We start from the raw sequence: 24770 nt of genomic DNA on the forward strand, positions 1-24770 counted from the left end.
AATAAATATGAATAGAGAAACCAAACTGTCAGGAGGTTTCTATTGAAAGATGGGGACATATTGTTTGATAATTTTTGCCCACTTTTCCAGCTAACTCCATGTAGTGGGCAGATTGGCTGTTTAAGGGCATGTGTAGATGAAACAGGGGTCCTAAATTTAAGTGGTGGGTTTTAAAAAAACACTGCTTCAATTTAGGGCTGATTAAACCCCTGCTGTAGTAATTGGACAATCATAGGGTTAAAGTGTTAAAAGGAGCGGTGTTATCCAGCCAGAGACTGGAGAGCTCCTAGTTATTTGAAAGGTTATGTCCGGGTGGTAAATTAAGAGGGGAGGAATGTAGTAATTAGGCAATTATAGGGTTAAAGTGTTACTGCTTATTATTATGGGATGGAGCCTGAGACCAGAACTCCACCTTCTGTTGTTCCAGAGTTACTTTCATTTTCCCAGTTAGGTGCTGTTTGTTCCTGAATAAAACAGCCTGAGGTTTGGGGCCTGGAGAAAAGTAAGTCTCAGTATTCTTTGTTAAGTAAGGAACTAAACAGTGGCGACAAGAAAATATAACTATGTCTTCTATGGGAAAATTGAGGAATTGAATCTAGACACTGAGGATTGGCAGCAATATATTGAGAGATTGGGCCATTATTTTCAAGCTAATGAAATCACTGATGGGAACAAACAGAAGGCAGTATTTTTCAGTGTTTGTGGCAACAAAACATATTCCCTTTTAAGAAGTTTGTTGCAATCTCAAAAGCCAGGTGATAAAAGTTTGGCAGAGTTGCAAAAGATCTTATCTGAACATTATACTCCAAAGCCAACCACTGTTGTAGAACAGTTCAAATTCCATAAGAGGAGGAAGGAAGGTGAATCTATCTGAGAGTATATTGCTGAGCTCAAAAAGCTAACTGAACACTGCTCTTTTGGAAATGTTCTAGAGGATATGTTGAGAGACAGATTTGTTTGTGGAGTTGGTGATGTAAAAATCCAAAAACAATTACTTAGAGATGGGGACCTGACCTGGGACAAACCTGTAACGGTGGCAACTGCCATGGAAGCAGCAGTGAAAAATGTACAGATTTACATTTAGACCACAAAGAAACTCAACATGAGCCTATAAACCAAGTGCAAAGCTCTCAACAAAAGTTTAGACTTGGAGACATGTTTTCGCTGTGGAGGCATGCATTCAGCCTCAGTTTGCAGACGCAACATATCCCAGTGCCATAGATGCAGAAAGATGGGACACTTAGCAAAAAAATGCAGGGGGGTCTATCCAGCTGCACAGCAAGGTCAGGCCAAAGGAAAGGGAAGAAAGCAAAAAGCTTATTACACACAGGAGGAGGAGAGAGAGGAGGCAGATGAAGTTGGTCCACACTGTTTACTGTGTAATGGAAGATAAAGTGGAACCTTGCAGAGTAACTGTACAGTTAAATAATCAGCCTGTATGCATGGAAATAGATACAGGAGCTTTTGTCACATTTGTTAATGAAGAGACTTATTAACAGTGTAAAGCAGGCCTGAGTCCATTGGAAAAGACAAGAGTGAAACTAAAGCCTTACACTGGGGAAAACATCCCAGTAATAAGATCAGTAAGTGTCCCTGTTACATATAAAGGACAACAGAAAACCTTAAAGGCCTTAGTAGTAAAAAGAGAGAGGCCAAACTTGTTTGGTAGGACATGGCTAAAAAAACCTCAGACTAGATTGGGAAGAAATATGTAAGTTAGACTTACAGGAAATGTCAGCCTTAAAATAAATCCTGGGGGTCTACCCTGCAGTATTCCAAGAGGAGTTAGGTACTTTGAAGGGAATAAAGGTTAGGATTTATATCCAAGAGGGCAGCCAGCCAAAGTGTTTCAAAGGCAGGCCAGTTCCATATGCCCTCAGAGAGAGAAATGAAACATAATTGGATAGATTGGAACTAGAAGGCAGCATCTCCCCTATGCAAATTGCTGAATGGGCAACACCCATTGTACCAGTGGCCAAGCCTGATGGAACCATACGTATCTGTGGGGACTATCAAGTCACAGTCAATCAAGTTTCTAAGTTAGACAACCAGTCCATTCCACGCACCAAGGACTTGCTAGCAGTGCTTGGAAGAGGCTAACGTTTTAGCAAGTTGGACATGCCTTAGGCTTATCAACAGATGGAACTCAAGGAGGACTGTAAGAAATTCACTACAATAAATATCCACAAGGGATTGTACCAATGTAATAGATTGCCTTATGGAGTTTCATCAGCCCCTGGCATATTCCAAAGGGTCATGGAAAACCTCTTACAGGAGATTCCAGGGGTAGTGGTGAGGATTGATGATATCCTCATCATGGGAAAAAAGTGATAAGAAACCCCTGGCAACACTCAAGAGAGTATTTCAAAAGCTGGAAGAAGAAGGGCTACATTTGAAACAAAATAAATGCTTTTTCATTAGGCCTGAAGTGCAGTACTTAAGGATATAAGACCAACAAGAAGGGAGTTTATCTCATGGCAGATAAAATCACAGCTATTGAAAAGGCACTGGCCCCACAAAACACGTCAAAACTTCGGGCATATCTGGGAGTGTTGAATTATTATCATCGGTTCCTTCCAAACCTTTCAGCTCTCTTACAACCTTTACATCACCTCTTAAGGAAAGGAACCTCATGGCATTGGGGAGGTAGACAAGAAAAAACCTTCCAAGAATCTAAGAAGCTACTTAAATCTTACTTAGATTTAAGCTACTTAAGCTACTTAGAGCTTTTGGTTCATTTTGATCCCAGCAAAGAATTAATCCTGTCCTGATGCTTCATCTTATGGAGTGGGAGCTGTGTTGTCCCATAAACTGAACAATCAGGAAGAACGGCCTATTCAATATGCCTCAAGGACACTAAACAAAGCTGAACGGGGTTATTCTTAGTTGGATAAGGAAAGTTTAGCTATTATATTTGGCCCAAAGAAGTTTCACCAGTATCTGTATGGGAAGGCTTTCACCATCATAACAGACCACAAACCTTTGTTAGGATTATTTAAGGAAAATAAAACAGTACCCAGTATAGCAGTGGCACGACTACAGTAGTAGGCTTTGACCCTAGCTGCATATGAGTAAAAGATTCTTTACAAGGCAGGCCATCAGCATGGGAATACTGACACCCTGAGCGGACTACCACTCAGCTCCTACAGAAGAGCGCCCCAGGGAAGCAGTCTTGCTGTTGGAATATTTGGAACAGACACCAGTGAAGGCTTCTCAGATTAAAATGTGGACTAGGCAGGTTCCTGTCCAGTCTAGGGCAATGCACTACACCTTACAGGGCTGGTAAAAACAGAATCTGGGAGAAGAGCTTTGGTCCTTTTGGACCAGAAGTACTGAACTGAGCATAGCGGATGGCTGTAGTTTGTGGGGTATGCAAGTGGTAGTCCCCCCTCAAGGATGACAGAAAGTGCTGGCAGAACTACATGAGGCACATCCTGGAATTTCCTGAATGAAAGCTCGCAGCTATGTGAAAGCTGAATGAAAGCTTGCAGCTATGTGTGGTGGCCATGCCTAGATGAAGACCTAGAAAAGTTGGTCAAGCACTGCCCCCCATATCAAGTACATCAGCAGTCACCGCACAGGCACTCTTGCATCCTTAGGAATGGCCAGGACAGCCTTGGTTTCGTCTGCACATAGACTATGCCGATCCCAATTTAGGAAAAATGTGTTTGATCATAATAGATGCTCATTCGATATGGCTGGAAGTGCACCCCATGAACTCAACAACTTCAGAAGCAACCTGTGACAAGCTTTGACAGACTTTTGTCATGCACGGATTGCCTATGGTATTCGTCACAGATAATGCTCCAAATTTCGCTAGTCGTGAATTTAAGGAGTTCCTTAATAAGAATAGAATTAAGCACATTTAAATGTCACCATACCACCCAGATTCAAATGGTCTGTCAGAGAGAGCTTTGAGGACCTTTAAAGAAGGGATGAGAAAAATGACCAATGGAAATTTAGAGACAAAATTGGCTAGATCCCTTTTGAAATATCGAGTCACACCTCAAACCACCACAGGCATGAGTCCTGCCCGGCTATTAATGGGAAGGAGGATCAGATCTCATTTGGATATACTGTATCTCAATATGGAAGAAGAAGTGTGGAAAAAAACGACCCTTCAAAAACACAATCATGATTATTACACTAATGAGAGAGCTTTGGCGGGGTATGATCCTGTTTATACAGAAAAATTCAGTACCCACCAACCTACTTGGATTCCAAGCAGGATCCAAGAAGAAATGGGACCTTTATCTCTTAAAATTGGAGTCAGTAATGGCCAAATGGTGAGACGACATTGGGACCACATCCGCTTATGAACCAACCTACCTGAGGGACCAGAACCATTGCCTGAGGAGGAAGCGTTTTTGGAGGACCCAGAATCAGGTAGAATGACTGAGAATTCTGAGCCAAGTAATATGAAACTATCCCCAAAGCTCCTAGTCTGGAGGGCTGAGATGCTGGACAGAGAAGCCTGTTCCTGAGGAGCAGCACTATCCAGCCAGAGAACGGAGAGCTCCTAGTTATTTGAAAGATTATGTCCACGTTGTAAATTAAGAGGGGAGCAACGTAGTAATTATGCAATTATAGGGTCCTTATGGGATGGAGCGTGAGACCAGAACTCCACCCTCTGTTGTTCCAGAATTACTTTAGTTTTCCCAGTTAGGTGTTGTTTGTTCCTGAATAAAACAGCCAGAGGTTTGGGGCCTAGAGAAAAGTAAGCCTCAATATTCTTTGTTAAGTAAGGAACTTAACACCTGTGTCATGCACACATCCCACTGACTTACCTACCTCTCTGGCAGGGAAGGGAGGGTGAGCTGCCAGTGGGCGGAGCAGTCCCTGTGCTGCAGGGGTGGGGGGCTGGTACTTCCCTCCATAGCAGTAGCAGCCCTCCCCCACGTGGCACCCGCCTGCAGGTACCCAGCTTGGGCGGTCCCAGGGGGCACTGCAGCCGTGGAGGGAAGCACCGGGCCCTTGGACAGCTCAGGCATGCTAGCAGGATCTGGGGTGGGCAGGAGATCAGGCTCGCCACTTTTCTTGGGTGGAGCCTGCCTTCCTGGGCTGCTGCCAGGCTGGCTGCAGGGCTTCCTACAGAGCTGCACGGGGCCCAGTGCTTCACTCCGCAGCTGTAGGGGCAGCAAAGTAAAACTCCTTGAAGGAGTCTTAGTTTGTTGCACCCCAAGTCATTTAAGGCACATTACGCTACCAAATTTCCTACAGTGGCTGGAATTAATGCCTAGGCTTGCAAACGCCAACACCATTAAAGCAGTGCAAAAACATTTAGCCTGCTTTAAAAAGTTGTGCGCACACTGCCTAAGTGGGGCAGACAGTCCTGGGGCTAGGACCCCAGCTGCGGGAAATTAACTGGCAGTTAAAGAGGAGAACGAGTGAGCAGTTGAGGCTGGGGAAGGAGCAGTTTGTGGACAGGAGGCAGACTGAAGCCTAGAGGACCTTGCTTCTAGGAAAGGCCAGAGCTAAAAGGGCCCTCTCCTGCCACCTGGAGAAAGGTTGAAATTTGTTCTCTGCTTGCTTTCTTGCTTGTTTGGGTCAAGGGTATTATTTGTATAAAGAATTATTGTTTGGAGGGGTTTCTAAGGGAACAAAGGCTGCTTGTATGCCAAGAAATCTATTTACACCTTATATATGTTTTACATCCAATTATTATCAAGTAGCTTATGTAAGAGCTTTTTTTTGTAGAACTTGTGAGTTACCTTCATGGCTAATAATATTCCTGCCTGTTGTTTCAAGGCTCCTATTTAAGCTGTTCTCAGAATTGGCAGTAGCTTATTGTTGATGGCGTACAAATCCCATTAGTGCTGTCCCACTGAGTGCAGGGAAAAAATCTCTTCTATTTCCATAACATCTCAGCAATCTTGGGCAGTTGAAAACCACATTCTGCTATTCATAGATTTCACCAAGGCAAATGTGTGCAGGAGAGGCATAGGACCCATCTTTAGTAGATGGAGAGCTTTATTATAGTCAAAGGTTTTTTCCAGAATACAATGGTTAAACATAGTTCTTAGTGAAATCATGAAAATATAGTTTGGACTGTAAAGAGGAAGGGCTTTGCTTGTTCACACTAAACTTTTGTATTAATGTGTTATTGAAACTTATCATTTGCATTTACTAAATGTGAAGAAACCTGAAAAGGATATATTATTATCTGTCATGTAGCTACTGTAGAAATAGCCTTACAATAATTACTAAAAATGTTTTTTTTTTCTTTTGAATATATCTGAACATTGTTTTATGAAATTATTCAATAGCATAATGAGACATTAACTAGTACTTAGCTAATGAATAAATTTGTTACATTAAAGCTTGATGACAGTGAACATATTTTACTGAAATAGAGAATTTTTCATTTTCAGTCACAAATATTCAGGAGAACAATAGAATATGTATATAAGTCAGGAACACAGAGAGAAATAGCCACTTGGGACAGTATTTATCTGTATGGATTAGAAATAAGAGAAGCAGAAATATGTTTGGAACCAGGTTAGGCCCAAAGTGACCCTCACCCAATATGAGACTAGGAAAACGCTATTGAATTTATTGGAACAAGAATTATTTATTTTCTAACATTCATATTCACATAGTTGAGTTTAAAATTGGTCCCATCATAAATGACAACATTTACAGTATGCAACAAAAAAAATGCAATTTTTTAACTCGGTGAGGTTACTTTAGATCTGTGCCAGTGTAAATGAACCCAGATTCTGGACCTTCACCATTCTCTCTGCACCAGTTAGTCATGTCGAAGGTTAGATTCCACTGGAAGTGGATTGCTGCGACTGCCCTGTTCTAGATAACAGCTCCTGGCATGGGCAAAAACTGAGCTGTAAACAGAAAATAAAAAGAATCATGGATGTGGTTGGAAAGAACATCTGTTTGGAATTAGAAAATATAATGGATACTACTTTGAAGGACTGCTTCTTGGAACTTTGCAGATATACCCTTGCCAGAAAAGCTTACTATATTAATGAATGACAACAAGCAATGGTAACTGAAAAAAGAAGTGGGGTTGGGGAAAGGAAAGATGTAGAAGACCACACAATGGAGGAAGCTTTAAAACATTTCATTTTCTACTATATATACAGTAACCTAGGTATCCACTTTTTCTTTTTCCTCATCATTATTCATTTCCTCATCATTTTCATCTAAACTGTTACCACAGGATCCCTGAAAATTCTTTAGGATTACTTTTTTAAACAACTAAACATCACTTTCCAAGCCAGCCCTTTGTAATGGAAGTCTCCTTCATCCAAACTCCTCACAATCTCTGACTCCTTCAGCTTTTGCTTTTGCTATTGTGTGCCTGCACGATAGCCAGAATGAAGTCAAGTCTTTGCTGCCATTTAAGATAGGACCAGCAGAATGTCAATTGTACAACAAAATGCCATATATTCTAATATTGCTTGGGTTCTGGGGATGTGAAATTCAGATTCTGGTTTAGTTGGTGAGCCAAGCAGCAGGGCTTGATCTTTGAGAAGGTAATGCTGCCCCGTCTCCAGCCTATGTAACAAGGATGGCAGAGGGACACACATGGCATTTTGAGCCCTGGTTTGGCATTGGGAAATGTGCATTTGTGGGAGAGGGGAAGGGGAGCACAGTTCACTTGCTCAGCAGGGAATAGGGAGAAAAAAGGAGTCTGTAAATTTATTAACATACCAATATCAATGCACCAAGTAAAATTCACACATAAATTACATTTAGTTCTGGCTTTACGTTGGCAGGTGACCAGAGAGCTCAATTAATTTACTACTCGGCTCAGATGGACTCTTGGTTTACCCAGTATGAGCGATACAGACCACTGCTCCCTAAACAAATGTCCAATCCTCAAGTGAGGCATTATGCCTTCATGCAGGTAATCAAGCTTCAGCCTAAGCATATTAATGGCTGTTTATGAACCTTACCAGTCCTGTCCCCAATTTTAGGAGAGGCTTAGGCCATTCCAGCTTCACTGCTGAAGTTTCTGCCAGGACAAACTGTTTGCAAATGTAGCAGTGATGCAAAACATGTATCCATGTAGCAGTATAAGCTTTTTGTACTGACTCCATGCCAGTGGTTATCTATTTGGAGCCATACATTGAATAGCACTGGAAAGCTGTACAGGCAGAGGTTTAAATTATTTTAATTAAGATGATATTAGGTTCTGTAAAAACACACACATAGATAGTCCCTGTCCTAAGAAGCTTAGGACAGTGTCATCTTGATAAACAAGGGACTTCTTAGATCCAACTATATTCTCTGCTCTTTACGTTCTGTGAGGTAGTTGATTTTTCTTCATGTGTCCAACCAAGCTAGGTGAGGGGCCATGGAGACAAAGGTCTGTTTAATTTCTTCCTCCCACAGTGAACTTAAATGGGAAGTCTTACTCTGTTATCTGACTTGATTCATGACTTGCTAGCCCTATGTTTAGATGAATGCAGATAGGAATATCATTTATTGATTGATTAAATGTATGCAGTCAGTCACTTGCTATCCTGCTATGTCTCATGTGATTTCTATCCGCAGACATGAAGGGACATGAGAAAGTGCATGTTTTTGTTTTGACAGTTAGTCTGATGTTCATCTTTTCCTTACTTAAACCATCTGTTCAGTGCAGTTTCTTATTGTTTTTCTGAGTTATGTGCTCTCACTTTTGCTAATAATATAACAACTAGTTCTTTATTTCTTTAGATGTGTGCATGGGTATATATTGTATATCAAATATGAAATAAAACAGTACAAAGAAATCTCTTATTTTTACCAGATACAGTCAGTGTTGTAATGATTAGGTTTGACTCGAAGCACAATAATAGGACTCTAATAGGTAAATATGATAAGCAATTTGGTACTCATGGGGCACGTCTACACATGCCCCCAACTACATAGTTGTTATTGCACAGTCTCGGCTGTGCGTAGGTCGTTTCCAACGCTACTGTGCAGTAGTGTTGGCATCATGGTTTGTGCCCATTGATGCTATGTCACTGTAGCAATGAGATACACTGCCGTAGCTCATCACTACGGTAACATAACATCTCATGTAGACACACCCAACGGCTGCCTCTACACACGTGCTTTACTGTGGAGTTGACTAATTATCTCCACAGTAAAGCGCCACTGTCCTCATGTGCGCTAGTAGTATGGTACAGTAAATTAATTAACTCCACCATAAGATAGCACTGTTGGGGACAGTACTGTCTTACGGTGGAGTCATTTAGTGTGATGAAACGCACATGTAGGCAGTGGCAGGGGCTGGCTAGGGCACTTGGAGCCTGGAGCTGATACCCCAAGCCTGCTGTCAGCCCAGGGATGCTCCACCCCTGCTGTCCCAGGTGCACATGTAGACATTGCTCCCGGGAGCAGCTGACTGGAGCTGGAGCTTATTGTGTTGCAGTAATTTCATATGTAGATGCACCCAGTTTTACTAGTTACATAAACAGAAGTTTTAGATTTAAAGTTTTTTTTTTTTTCTTCTGTAATAAAGGATGTCTTTACTTTTATTTAGCACATGCTATGAAGGTTTTGTGCCTATGATGAATATTTATTTATTACATATTGGTTACGTCTTTAAAGATCTAAATGGTATCACTGACTTGTTAAAGATTTCTTCTCTTTTCTCAATGTTAGATAAAACATGATTGCTATTTGGCAAACATGCATAAGTACATGGGCAGTTCTAGGACTTTGAAAAGCGGGGTGCAGATAATGTGATGCAACATCATATATAACATATTTTTTCTCCTGTTAAAAGAAACTAGAAGTTTTACTCATACGTTAGGGCCCTAGGGCTGTATTACTGAGTTTAAGACTGAACAAAATCAAATAGAACTTCACTGGAACATGCATTAATTTTTGTATATGCTATAAAATGTTCTATATCATGTATAAAAAACAGAACAAACTAGACTTTCACACTTCTCTGTGCACTATTTAGTTATGTTGAGGATTAGAGCAAAAAGTTTTTTCTGTACTCATTGGAATTGTTCTTTTTTTTTTTTTCAGGCTCATGAAATCTAGCTTTCTTGAGCATATTGATTATGCATTCAATGCTTCACTGCAAGTTATTTCCACATCTGAATTAACATTTTTAGCAAGAGTTAAACACAGTCTGCAGGGCTGTGAAATAGGAGCTATATTACCAGCAGCCACTACAGACAGCAGAATTGCAGATGAAAGGCTAGCTTGATTTGTGGAACATCAAGACCAATAAAAAGGAGGAAGTCATTAACACCAGTGGAATGAAGCATTTAGAAATATTTAACTCCCCCACTGCTGCCTGCATAGAAATGTTACTGCCACTGCCAGGGAGTTGTTTTTAAGCTTTGGGTCGACCAGGAATCAAAGAGGGCTGCAACTGTACCTCTGCAGCTGCATTCCTCCACCACCCTCCACAGATCTGCTCCTGTACATGTAGGTGATTAGTGCTGCACACTCTCATTTGAAAATCTGTCAAGTATGTTTTATGTGGGACTTTGATTTTAGATTTGAAACCCAGTAGGTATGTCTATACATGCAATTGATGTGAAACAATAAACACCAGAGCAGTTTGAGTTGGAGCTAACTACATCAGAGTGCAGTGTCTACACATGTGCCCAGGACAGCAGCAATTTGAGCTAGGATAGAGTAGGCCCAGGCTGGCAGTGGGTCAGCCCTAGGCTCTGGGTGGTGGCATCAGGCAATGGAGGAAATGGCTAGGGCAAGAGGGTGCTGAAAGTTTGGAGCCCTGTGGTTAGGTGGCAGGCAGGAGCCTGGCTCTCGGCTGGCTAGGCTGACCTGGTACAATTTACACCCGCGGTCACCATCTCCATGTGTGTTTAATGGCAGTAAATTACCCTGGTATAAAATAGTACCATCTCCAACAGTACTATTTTTATGATGGCATCAGTTAGATTACTGTAGCCTAATACCATTGCACGTGTGGACGGTGATGCTTGACTCCACATCTAATTAATCTACTCCGTAGTAAAATACACGTATAGACATGGCGAGTTTTATGGTTTTATGTCCCCAACCTAACGGTCTGAATTTTGTTTTTTAAGCTACACCTACCCAATGACCAGGGCACATCTTTGCTGATGTCTGTTGTTTGCCAGTGAAAGTTATATAAAGGGTTTAAATGGATGTAATTGGCTGTCTTTTGTTTAGGATTTAGTTTCAGAGTGATGCCCTGAATAGACATATGTAACAGGGAAGTCTGTCCCTTTATAGAGAAACAGTCAACCTTGTTAAGAAAGCCCAGCTGTGTGGCATTCAGGTAAGCAGGGAGTGTCCTACTGGGAGCTTCAAAAGATCCTGGAAGAGTGAGCAAAAGGAGGAGGAAGCAAGCTATGAAAGGAACAGGTTTCTGTAAGGAGGAGCCAGGCTGCTGTGTTGGTGCCAAAGCAAAAGTGCTTCACCTCCTAGTGCCCAAGATAGGGCAGGCAAATAGTATTTTGTTTGCTTGTTTAATAATAGAATAACCTTTGCCTTGGAGGGCAACTTGGGAAGTTCTTAGAAAGCAAATTTCCCTACAAAAGCCAGCAGGCTATGCAACCTATTTGCAACAGTGCTAGAATTCCAAGATTTATATGTTTTCTTCCAGACATATCTTGTTTTAAGGCAGCATTGGTCTGTAAGGGCAAATTTACTTTGAAATCAGGTGACCAGGTGAGCTACATTAATGTGTCAAATATACATCTTTGATAAAGTGCAATAAGACTTGTTGGGGAGGAATGAATGTGTGTTTTGCCTCTAAGCTTTGTGCTACTTAAAAGACATAGCAAAGTCTAGATTTAACTTTTTATTTTTTAGTGTTGACATAGCACTCTTTGACCTCCTTCCTAATGTCTGCTGTTAAGGAACCCTTCACTTTTATTTACAAACAACAAGATTTAAGAAGAAAGATCTGCTCTACATTTAAAAATTTTGGACTGAGACTTGCAAAGTTAAGTTCACTTTCCTCCTTTTTGTCATCCTCTTCAGAACTGTTCAGGGAAGATAAACTAAATAGCTTGTCAATGCACCATTCACATGCCAAGTATTAAGCTGTAGCTCCAAAACCTCTTCACTTTTTTATAAAACATATGTATTATAAGCCTCATGGAATGAACTGTAGACTCTGTAAAAAGAAAAGTAAGTTCTGAGATGATCTGTATATTACAATCATCAGCAAAGCTGGTAAAAATATTAAAAATATTTAGTTTTGAACATGTTTGTTTTGGAATGTTGAAATTTGTCCTGTTCTTAAAAAGTATAATGGAATTTTTAATTGAAAAATACCAGTTGATAAATATTAGCCATTAAGATATTATAATAATTTTATTAAGTTTGATATTTTAAGTGAAATGTTTAAAATATTCTGAAAGACATATTGATGACAAATAACTAGCTCTACATAATATGAAATCATAGGAAAGTAAGGCTGGAAAAGACAACAGAAAGTCATTTAGTCCAAGCTCCCACTCATGGCAAGACCATCTTTGTCTAAACCATGCCAGTCAAGTATTTGTCTAACCTGCTCTTAAAAACTTACAAGGATGGAAGCTCCACAACCTCTTTGGATAGCCTATTCCACTGCATAGTAATAAAAATCTCTCCACTAGAGCTAAGCAAAAACTGAAAAATACAGCTTTGGATGTTGTTCTGTCTACGTACACTGAATAGTTTTAGTTGGAAAATATATTTGAGGGCTATTTTTACCAACCTGCTTGACCAGTCTTATCTCCTTTTATGACCAGGTGACCTATCACCTGGACAAGGGAGAGGTGATTGATGTTGTATATTTTGATTTTTAAAAAGCCTTTGGTCTGGTATCCCATGATCACCTCTTGGCAAAACTGACCAACTGCGGCCTTAGCTTCACCACTATACACTGGCTGGGGAATTGGGTCCATGGTCGGACCTAGAGGCTGGTGGTTGATGGAAGTCAATCGTCATGGTGCCCTGTGACTAGTGGGGTCCCTCAAGGCTCTGTCCTTGGGCCAACACTATTCAACATCTTCGTTAATGATGTGAACATTGGTATCAGAAGCGGACTGGTCAAGTTCGCCAACGACACCAAACTCTGGGGTAAAGCGTCAACGCCTGAAGATAGGAGGGCGATCCAGGCTGACTTTGGCAGGCTCAGGAAATGGGCGGACGAGAAACCTGATGATGTTTAATACCAAAAAATGCAAGGTTCTCCACCTTGGGGAGAAAAACCCGCAGCATGCTCATAGGCTCAGCAGTGCTATGCTGGCTAGCACTACAGATGAAAAGGACTTGGGGGTCATGATTGACCACAAGATGAACATAAGCCTTCAATGTGATGGTGCGGCCAGTAAAGTGAGTAAAATGCTGGCTTGCATCCATAGATATTTCTCAAGCAAATCCCAGGACGTCATTCTCCCATTGTACTCGGCCTTGGTGAGGCCGTAGCTGGAGTATTGCGTCCAGTTTTGGGCTCGTGAATTCAAAAAGGATGTGGAGAAGCTTGAAAGGGTGCAGAGGAGAGCCACACGCATGAGCAAAGGTCAGGAAAACAGACTTTATGATGAGAGGCTAAGAGCTATGGAACTCTTCGAAAAACAAAGGCTCAGGGGTGACATAGTGGCCGCCCATAAGTTTATCAGGGGTGTTCACCAGGATCTGGGGAAACATCTGTTCACCAGAGTGCCCCAGGGGATGATAAGGTTGAACAATCATAAACTCCTCCAGGACTGTTTCAGGCTAGACATAAGAACTTCTTTACAGTCCAAGCCCCCCAAGGTCTGGAATAGACTGCCACCGGAGGTGGTTCAAGCATCTACTTTGAACACCTTCAAGAGAAATTTGGATGTTTATCTTGCTGGGACCCTATGACTCCTGCCCATAGGGCAGGTGGCTGGACTCGATCTTCCGAAGTCCCTTCCAGCCCTAATATCTGTGAAAACCTGGTGGTAGTGATGCTGGCAGTTCCCAATCTTCATTCATTCTAGCTAACTAGTTAGGGCACTTGCATAGATTTTTCCAAGAAACCGTTCATGCAGGTTTCTAACCTGTGTACAGGACCTCCACCTGACACAGGAGGTACATGGTCCCACTAGGGGGAATGCCATACTGGATCTGGTATTGGCAACGGGGGATGACATGGTAGGGGACCTACAGATCGATAGCCATCTGGGGACAGTGATCACCTGATAATAGACTTCTTTATAAAACGTCGAGTGAGTAAGGTAAATAGTAAGGTGAAAATGCTAGACTTTAGGAAAGCTGATTTCAATGAACTCAGACGATTAGTCAAGGACGCACTGCAGAGTAGGAGTTTTGAAGTGATGGGAGCCCAAGAAGGGTGGCTGTGCCTTAAGGAAATGATCCTTCAGGCACAAAGCAAGATGATCCCGATGCGAGGAAAAAGAGGGAAAGGGACCAGGAGGCTTCTTTGGCTGACCAGAGAAATCCAGGGCAGCCAAAGGGCCAAAAGGGGAGCACAGAAAAAGTGGAAACAGGGAGAAATCACGAAAGACGAATATACCTCCTCTGCTCGTGCTTGTAGGGAGGCAGTTAGACAGGCCAAAGCTACCATGGAGCTGAGGATGGCATCCTAAGTAAAGGACAGCAAGAAATTGTTTTTTAGATATATAGGGAGTAAAAGGAAAGCCCAGGGAGGAATAGGACCCCCGCTAAATGGGCAGAAACAATTGGTGACGGACAGGGGGGACAAGGCTGAACTCAATGAGTTCTTTGCCTCAGTGTTCCTAAGCAAGGGGCATGACAAATCTCACACTGGAGTTGTAGAGAGGCAACAGCAAGGCGCCAGACTTCCATGCGTAGACCCTGAGATGGTGCAGAGTCACTTGGAAGAACTGGATGCCTTTAAGTTGGCAGGCCCGGATGAGCTCCATCCGAGGGTGCTGAAGGCACTGGCCGACATCATAGCAGAGCCACTGGCGGGAATATTTGAACGCTCGTGGCGCACGGGCCAAGTCCCGGAGGACTGGAAAACGGCCAATGTGGTCCCCATTTTCAAGAAGGGGAGGAAGGAAGACCTGGGCAACCTCCCAAGGATGGAGGTGAGGCCAGTCAGTCTCACCTCCATCCTCGGCAAAATCTTTAAAAAAATTATCAAGGCTCCCATTTGCGAGAGCCCGGCAGGACAAATTATGCTGAGGGGAAACCAGCACGGGTTCGTAGCAGGCAGATCGTGCCTCACTAATCTGGTCTCTTTTTATGACCAGGTTACGAAACGCCTGGATACAGGAGGAGGGGTGGATGTCGTGTACTTAGATTTCAGGAAGGCCTTCGATATGGTATCCCACCTCATACTGGTGAACAAGTTAAGAGGCTGTGACTTGGATGACTACACAGTCTGGTGGGTGGTGAATTGGCTAGAGGGTCGCACCCAGAGAGTCATGGTGGATGGGTCGGTTTCGACCTGGAAGAGTGTGGGCAGTGGGGTCCCGCAGGGTTCGGTCCTTGGACCGATACTCTTTAATGTCTTCATCAGCGACTTGGACGAGGGAGTGAAATGTACTCTGTCCAAGTTTGCAGATGACACAAAGCTAAGGGGAGAAGTGGATACGCCGGAGGGCAGGGAACAGCTGCAGGCAGACCTGGACAGGTTGGACAAGTGGGCAGAAAACAACAGAATGCAGTTCAACAAGGAGAAATGCAAAGTGCTGCACCTAGGGAGGAAAAATGTCCAGCACACCTACAGCCTAGGGAATGACCTGCTGGGTGGCACGGAAGTGGAAAGGGACCTTGGAGTCCTAGTGGACTCCAAGATGAAAATGAGTTGGCAGTGTGACGAAGCTGTCAGAAAAGCCAATGGCACTTTATCGTGCATCAGCAGATGCATGACGAATAGATCCAAGGAGGTGATACTTCCCCTCTATCGGGCGCTGGTCAGACCGCAGTTGGAGTACTGCGTGCAATTCTGGGCGCTGCACTTCAAGAGGGATGCGGATAACCTGGAGAGGGTCCAGAGAAGGGCCACTCGTATGGTTAAGGGCTTGCAGACCAAGCCCTACGAGGATCGACTAGAGAACCTGGACCTTTTCAGCCTCCGCAAGAGAAGGTTGAGAGGCGACCGTGTGGCTGCCTATAAGTTCATCATGGGGGCACAGAAGGGAATTGGTGAGGATTTATTCACCAAGGCACCCCCAGGGGCTACAAGAAATAATGGCCACAAGCTAGCAGAGAGCAGATTTAGATTGGACATTAGGAGGAACTTCTTCACAGTTTGAGTGGCCAAGGTCTGGAACGGGCTCCCAAGGGAGGTGGTGCTCTCCCCTACCCTGAGGGTCTTCAAGAGATAGATAGGCATCTAGATAGGCATCTAGCTGGGGTCATCTAGACCCAGCACTCTTTCCTGCCTATGCAGGGGGTCGGACTCAAAGATCCATTGAGGTCCCTTCCGACCCTAACATCTATGAATCTATAAGATCTGGGCTCAATTTTCCTCTTCTGCCTAAGAAGATGTGGACCAGGATCTCCCATAAGAATGCCCGAATCCAGGAGTTACTAACCAGGGGTTTGCATACCCCTGGGGGTACTTTGAAAGGTCCCAGGGGATACGCAGTGGTGGGTAGGGATGGAGCACTGCCACCCCGCACCACTGCTCACAGGAACAAGGCTGGGGCAGGGTGACAGCAGGGCCGCGCCGACACACTGTTGCCACTGCTTGCCATATCCCTGCTCTGTGTCTGGGTGCTCGCCCCCCCTTCTCCCTCCCACGCTGCGTCCAACCGCTAACCCCCCCCCAACCACGTCTGGCCAGTCCCCACCCCCCCCCAGCCCGGAGATACACTTATTAAAAAGGGGACTGCTGGGGATACACTTTTTTTAAAAGGTTGAAAACCCCTGCCCTAATCAACAGGCTTAGGGGAATTTATCAGTCTCTGAAATTGATGCTGTTCCACCTTGCATAATTAAACATTCAATGTTGTAGGGAGTAGAACCTCTCTCTCAGGAGACGGGCTTAATCCCCAGGTGACTGGATATTCTGTGGTAAGGTTCCCACAATCCCTCTTAAACTGTTCCACTTTGCATGGAATGCTTAAATATTCATAGAGTGAGCAAGTGACTCTATAGCTTGGTAATTAGGGAATTTTTCAAGGAGGTGGAAGCTGGAGACTCAAATCCCTTGAGATAATTTAAGTATCCCACATCTTGGGGTGAGTGCCATAGAAAGGGGACAGCAAAAACATAATGATAAATCTAGTCATTTTCTTTGTTTTCTCATAACTGCTCTAAAACTAAACATTTAATTTTGGATCGAATATATTCTTTCATGTCAAAAACAACTTTTTTTTTTTCCCTCTAGAAAAGAAAACAACCTGTATTTGGTTGAATCCAGTTCTCTCCATCTCCCCCCCCCCCCCCTCCCCTTCCCTCTCCAAGTTTTTTGGTTTGGCTGCTGAACTGAAAGATCAATTATTCACACAGGCTTACTCTTAACATTAGGCAATTGGGAATAAGCCATGCAAAGAAATAAAACAAATTAGGAATTAAGGTAAACACTGAGAGGAAACAAATGTTACTTTTGATTAGAATGTCACCTTTGACAGTGTTGGTATTGATTGGCTGCTTTATTTAATTATTTCTGGCAGTTAAAAATGACTTGTTGAAGTTAAAAAAGAGAAATCATCAGTGCTCAGTTTCTCTGAATCTATTGACTCAGAGGAATGGCCCTAGCTGGATGAATTGTAACATATGAACCAACTCCTGGGAAAATGTATTAATTCCAGATTATTTTTCTTAACCCTAAAGCTGAATTCCAATTATAATCTCTGCAGTTCACCTGGAAGCAAATATGCAAGCAGTTTTTTTGTTTTTGTTTTTGTTTTTATCACCCAGGCAATACTTGACAAGAAAAAAAAACAAAACTAAATTAAACTAATTTAATGTAACTGCTAAAAGGGCCTGACTGAATATTTGGATGGGGATATTACTTGGATAAGGAAATAGACAGGAGACTAGACTGCGTATAACTTTGCATTCCAAGTTTAGAACTGATCATTACCAGCCTTGTAAATGTTATCCTCTGCCCTGCCAGGAAGAGCGGAAGGCCTCTTGGATTTTTTCACTCATTCTACAGCCAAGCAAACCAACCTATGAACCAATTTCTTCTGAAATCTGGCTTCTTTTTGTTTTTAATGGCACATGACAATTAAGGACTTGATCGTGTGAGGTACTGGATATTCTCATTGCAGTGAAAAAGGAACTTAACAGCTCTGAGCATAATCAGGTCCCAGGCCATTTTCAGTGATTGTTTTATATCATTTTTTTTTTTTTACATTGGAAATCCTTCCTTTAGTAATATCCTATGCCCTAACCCAGGTGCAATTTTGGATGCACTGTTTAGCCTTCACAAAAATAAAAGCACATACTTGTCAGGGTGGGTTTTGTCAACAGTGTATTTTACTTCTAGAATGTTAATGCAGCTTTGTATTCACTTCCTAAGCATTGTGGGTGTTTTTATTTGGTTGTTACTTGCATGCATCTTTTCTTGTCCTCCTATTTTATCACTGAAAGTGGTTAGCACAGAGAATGTGGATTGTCATCTTTGAAACAGGGCTTTATATCTCAGTGTAATGAGATGCCATCTTGTCAGATTTTAATGTGAATGCCTATGATTTTTCATCTGTTCCTTTCGAATGGAGTCAACACAGGCAAAAAGCTGTTATTACCAGGGAAACATATCTTCTTGCTTGGTTGTGCTTCAACACAATACAGGTAAGTCTACTGGAAATGGTTCTTAAATGATGCCAGGTACTGAATATGAGAACTCTCCACTAGAAAATTACCTGTAACGTAACAATGTAATGTACAGATAGTCATCTGTCTGTAATGCCTGGCTTCCCATGACTGCATGACAAAATACTGTTCACCTTTTTCCTGGCTTTTATCTTAATCTGCCCTTGGAAATTATATTTATATTACAAAGTTTGAGCAGGTTTTCAATTAGAAGTGTATGCAAGAGATGCTGAGCATTGAGATTTTGCCTTTGAAAATCCCAGCTTCCAAATATAAGTATTATAAAAGAGGTGTAAACAATAGCTCTATTGCATTCCTTGAAGCTATACTAAGCTGATATGCAAGGTGTAGAAATCTGTCATCAGGCTGTTCATCATCTAGAGTTGTTTTCTGTGTCTTCCAGAACAAAAACACTCTGAACTCCATAAGGGTAGATTCCTATACTTGTATGGAGCTCCACTGAAGAGTCAGTTAATGTTACGTACTTACTAAACAGTAGTTACTATATGTCATAAAGTTAATAGTTAGGGCCTTGCCTTGTCCTTCCTTGTCTTTCTTAGCAACTACATGAATTTCATTAGAAGCACAATGGTAGAAGATTGGTTATAAGTGGTACTTGCTTAAAGAGACAAGCTGGCAGCCTCATGTACCATCAAAAAGTATTTTCTGGCAAAAAGAACAAAGATGGCTACAGGAAAAAGGGGGCTCAGTGGAGTAGCAAGGTAAACACTGGCAGAAGGAATGAATATTCTAAAAAGAAACGAGGTTAATTATATGAAAGCATAAAGAACAGCATGGGAAAGAGCTCAAAGGTCTTGTCTGAAAATGCTCTATCACCAGTCAATCGGAGAAAGAAGTCAACTTCTTGTTATTGGATGAAATGTGCTGGCCCTGAAACTTCTATAAAGTTTACAGAAGTTGATTGATAAGATAGAGAAGAAAGAAGGGGCAATGAAAGATTGTAAAAAAAAATAAAAAATTGGGTTGACACGGTAATAGAGACAGGATAGGAATATAACTTCTGCAGCAACATTCTGATTAGATACAAGCAAGGCAAGAAGATTGCATTTGCCAATACCAAAGGGAAGAGTGTTGCCTTAACTGAGAGATGAGCTGTTGAAAGGTGGGATGAGAGCCTTACCTCTGTGAATAGATAGGAAGGATCTATATCTCTAGGAATCTCTTAAACAAAAACAAAAAAAAAGACTAGGAGCAAACACGACTAGGATGCCTGCCAAAAAAGGCATACTTACCTGGCAGGGGAGACACCATGATGATAGTATGGGCCCAGATAGTACTGACATGTCAGGGGAAATCCCATTTTTCTCAGCCTTGAATGACTTGGTGTAGTTGAGGGTGCAACCTGTCCATTGCGCTGCAAGCAGGCCTCCCTGTGAGAGGATCTCGGCTACACAAGTTATGGTAATGAGGAATTGCCCTTGGGCTTTCCCTCTAGCTTGGTCCTTCTGTGTTTTGGCTAGGGGGCAGCAGAACTCCAAGGCCTCCAAGGCTTGGCCCTTGCACGTAAGATGCCTGCCCTGGAATTGGGAGCATCTGATGCTCCAGGCTGAAGTCTGGGAGATCGGATACTTGCCAGTGGTAGTGTGACACAGACTTGAAAGATTGAGCTCTGCTCGGTAGAATTTAGAACTGATTTGGCTGATTCAGCCTGAGATGCGAAATAAAAAAAAGTACTATTGTACAATAGTTTAGGGGAAAATTAAATATATTGCTCTTAATCCAAAGAATATGAGGAATTTTATGTAATGAAAACATTGTCATGATACACATATTTGTCTCCTTGCTCTTTCTTCAGCTTTTCAGTGAGAAGCAGTTAGGTGTTGGGTTTTGGTTTTATATTTCAGCTGGTACTTAACACCACCTCCTTGCAGTAATGTTTTAGAAAGAAAAGGTAAGCTCTGGAGGGCCTAATTTTCCAGCCCTTCCTCCTGAGTAGTCATGTTTATTTGATTTGGAGTACTTGCCATAAGAAGGCCTTAAACAGCCTCTCCTAAAGGACATCACTGACATGACCTACTTTTAAGTCCTCTATCCAAAGTCAACCAAACCCTAATATTTTTGTGGGCAAAACCTTAGAAGATACAAGGCTGATGTGACCTACCTGCAGCCAAATAAGCTGCTTATAGTTCAACATAAGCAGTTACCTGAGAAGATAAACTTCTTGCTCTGTATAACTGGGATTGATCTCACTGCAATCATGAATGTTTTGTGGCAATTTGGCTGACATAGCAAATACTAAAGGTAGATTAAAAAGTGTGCATGTGGACTATGGGAGACATTACCAAGCTTATTCACAGGAACAAAATATATCTAGAAGTTCCCAGCTGAAAGAGCTTACATGCTATGGCCACAGGTACACATCACTTTAATAACATATCTTTTATATGCATATGTAAATAATGTAAATAGTGTAGATGTGTATTACAAAAACTAACCAACTTTTCATGAGTTTGGGACATGCAATATTGAAATGTACAGAGGGAAACTGTAATAGCTAAACAGAGATCAAAACAGGGAGATGAGATCAGAAACATAGTGGACATGGGGGAGGGAAGCTGACAGGAGAGCAGAATGAAGGGTCTGGATACAATTGCAAATAGCATAGCATCCAGATTTCAGAGTTTAGCAAATGTACTTCTCTGTCTGAAGATGGGTGTCAGGAGGTGCGTGGGTCCAGGCTCTAAAAGAGACTTCTCTGTAGTCAGAGGAAGTAGGAAGAAAGGACCTCAAAGATCACATAATATAAAAACTAGGCAAAGGATAGCTAAAGTTAAGGGGTTGAATACAGTGATCACAGGACACTGAGTTTGCAAAAGGACATGCATTTTGTTAAGCAACTGCTTCCCATGATATAATTGCACTTGTTTCTTGTAGAATCTGGCAAAAACAAAGCAATAATTGCATGTATGCTTCAAGTCTGACTTGTATGTAGGCTGAAAAAGAAAATTGTGTCTTAATTCATCCAAGGAGCATTCAGCATAATGTTCTTAAGTAAAATGGAGTTAGCCATTTAGCTTTCCTTTAGTATAATGAAGCTGTTCGTGACTTCCTATGGATAATGTCAGCTAGCAAACTAATTATCGAAACTAAACATTGTACAACGGAGGCTCTTGGTAAGGTAGGAATACTTAAAGTGAAAATTTGGATTCTTTTTTTCCCTCATATTATGCTGCTGCTCATTGTTACTTTAGACTTGAATAGCAAGCATGGAAAAACTCAAGCGAACTCGGCGCACCTCATTTGGATCATTATTGCTTCTTGAAGTGTTTTAATGTTAAAAATGGGTCAACCACTGCTTGCAAATTTTCATTCTGTTCTGGATTTCATCATTTACATTACAAGACTGAAAAGCTTTGAATAGTATATTCTGTTGCTGCTTGAGAGAACATTAAGCATGCGCTATATTCTAACTGTCTAGGCATTTAACAAGCCAGGAGGCTCCATACAAAAAAATAAGTGCCACAGAGATATAGAAATAGTGCTAAATTATTTTTCACTCCCTAACCCACTCCCATTAAGGTATGTAACAGTGAAATGCTTGTAGTGCTGCTGACTTTTTTTTGTAAAGTGCTTTGAACTAGGTATTATTAGTATTTCATTTTCAGTTGCTTTCCTCGTGTAACTTGTTGAAAAATGTTTCAACTTAAGCTTTTTTTCTGTGATTGGTGGGTATACACTTCTTTTTTTTATTTTAATTTTTTTTGAAAGCTGGACCAAAATTCTATCAGTTACTTCTAAGTCACAAGACGGTATAACAATACTTTTTTTCCATTACTACCTGTTCTAATCGTATTTGTTGATTGTGGTGTTTTAAAGCCTGAAAGTCAGTGCACACATTCAGATGAAGTAACTTTGGGCTTGGGAGAGGGGGTGAAAGATATAGGCATTTTGAAAAATCACTTTTGAGCATGTCCTGTAACATCTGTTAAGATCTGAGCAGCTCCTACTGAAACCTTTCCCCTTTCTTCCTTAAGGATACCCATCGCATGGCTCTAAGAGGGACTGCAGTTACCTGGCAGCTTGAACAAGGACCTGCTGCTGGGAGTACAAAGACATTGTAAATGACTCATTGAAACGCACATTTATAATCATCACAGGCTTGAGTCATTGTCTCTACACAGAGGTGACCTGAGTGGGGTGTGGGGCCCGGGGCAAATCAGCCTGTGTGGGGCCCAACCCCCTGACGCAAGGAAGCCAGCGGCAGATTCAGCGGGGGTGGGATGCCAAGCAGCTGGACATGAAGCCAGCACAGTCGCACAGCCACTCCACCTGGCTCTGCAGGGCCTCCCAAACCACAGGTCCTGGGACGGTCACCCCGATTCACCCCCGCCCCTCCCCAGGGATGGCCCTGTCTCTACCCAAGAGTTGTACTGTCTTAGCTATACCAGTGTAGTTAAAGTGGTACAAACCACAGCTCCCTGTCTAGGGAGCCAGTTATACAGGCAAACATGGTTATGCAGTAAAGTTATTTCTGTAGAAGAATGGGGATGAATATCTATGCTGGTGTAAGCAGCTTTATGTTAGTGTAATTTTGTCCACAATCAAGTTTGTACTGGATTAATACAAATGACAATGTCACACCCTAACTGAAATAATTCAAATGGAATGAAATTTGTATTAGACCAGGCCTTTGTGTTAGACTAGGTTTTTGTGTTGGAGGTGTAAAAATAATCAACAATAACTCATCATTAGCATCTGCCAGCAGTTATAACTGCCGTTGGTACATAATATACCACAATTCTAACCTAAAATCTTAAGGATAAAATATATAAATAGAAACACATGTTAAACTCCTAATGGTGTGTTTAAGATCTATATACATGACATGATTCCTCGGCCTTATCATGTACCCACTCCATCATGCATGACCCACTTTACTAAGTGAAACAAGGATGTAAAAAAAATATTACATCTGGGTTCTGTTCCAGGTCTTGATCCTGAAAACACCTAAAATATATGTGTTGTATTTGCTGATTTCATACATTAGGATCATCTGTATAACACAGGCCCATAGAATTTCACCCCAGAATTTCTGCTTCTTGCTCAACATCTTTTATATACTTAGTGGTGTCATGTGTCAGATAACCTATAAAGTGTGTTATAAGTGTGAATTTTCAAGGCCTGACAATGGCAGAAATGAAGGTATCTCCTAGCTTTATCCTCTTAATCTATGAGGATGTGTGTCTATAGTGGGTTTGTATGACTGCTTCCTACTCCCATCACCCTTCATTGCCTACTTCTAGTTTCTCAAATATTAAATACCAAGTATTTGATTTATTTTTTTTTAAATATTTTGTGTTCAAATTGAATAAAAAAGAAAACGGCAGCTTTTCTTCTGCAAGTCATTTTTATCTTTCTAAAATGTAAAATAAGTATGTGCGTGCATGTGTGTATGTGTGTGCAAGCAAGATAGAGATAGCAATATTAAATCATGCCTAAGGAATTAGCAGGAAGAATTGCTTAAATTGTTATGAGAGTTGTGTTGTCTTTTATGTGCAGATTTCTCATATGAGATTCCAGTTTGTTTTCCTATGCAAATGTGTCCTGAGTTTCCCATCATCCTTCATTGCCATTTTCCCATTCCCCAACTTGTTCTATACACACAACCTTTTCCTGCTGAAAGTCAGAAATGAATGGTGTGACCAGTCTGCATGAAGTGTATTTTGCTCATCATAAAATCTGAATTTCATACAAAATATTTTAATAAACAAATTTAGTAGTTAAATTCCTAAACTACTATAAAATATACCTGCCCATCTCCCAGTTTTTATGTTGCCTACCTGTGTCATAGTAAGAAGTATGTCTAAAAAAACCCCATTTAAGTTTACATTTCTAATATATCCTGTTGCACTGTATGGGTAATATCCGTTGAGATGGCACATACATTGAACACCACACAATGAAATGGAATTAATTAAATCAACCAGACAAACAGCACTTTTCATGCGGATAATCTACAAGTTACTGAAGTTTAAACTGAGAGTTAATAAATAAAAATGATATAATTTCAGACATTTTCTCAAATAAAACAAACGGGCAAAATCTGGCCTTTATATTTCTAAAATGGC

The 24770-nt window shown here is 41.6% G+C and overlaps 1 long non-coding RNA gene across 1 annotated transcript; it reads left to right on the forward strand.

Moving 5' to 3' along the window:
• Positions 1 to 412: 412 nt before the first annotated feature.
• On the forward strand, positions 413 to 24028 carry LOC109284398 (uncharacterized). The gene is made up of 2 exons (XR_002091847.2): positions 413 to 502; positions 22677 to 24028. It is a non-coding gene; the product is annotated as an uncharacterized LOC109284398 (long non-coding RNA).
• The last annotated feature ends 742 nt before the right edge of the window (positions 24029 to 24770 follow it).

The sequence above is a fragment of the Alligator mississippiensis genome, chromosome 1 (genome assembly GCF_030867095.1).
Source record: "Alligator mississippiensis isolate rAllMis1 chromosome 1, rAllMis1, whole genome shotgun sequence".
Lineage (NCBI taxonomy): Eukaryota > Metazoa > Chordata > Crocodylia > Alligatoridae > Alligator > Alligator mississippiensis.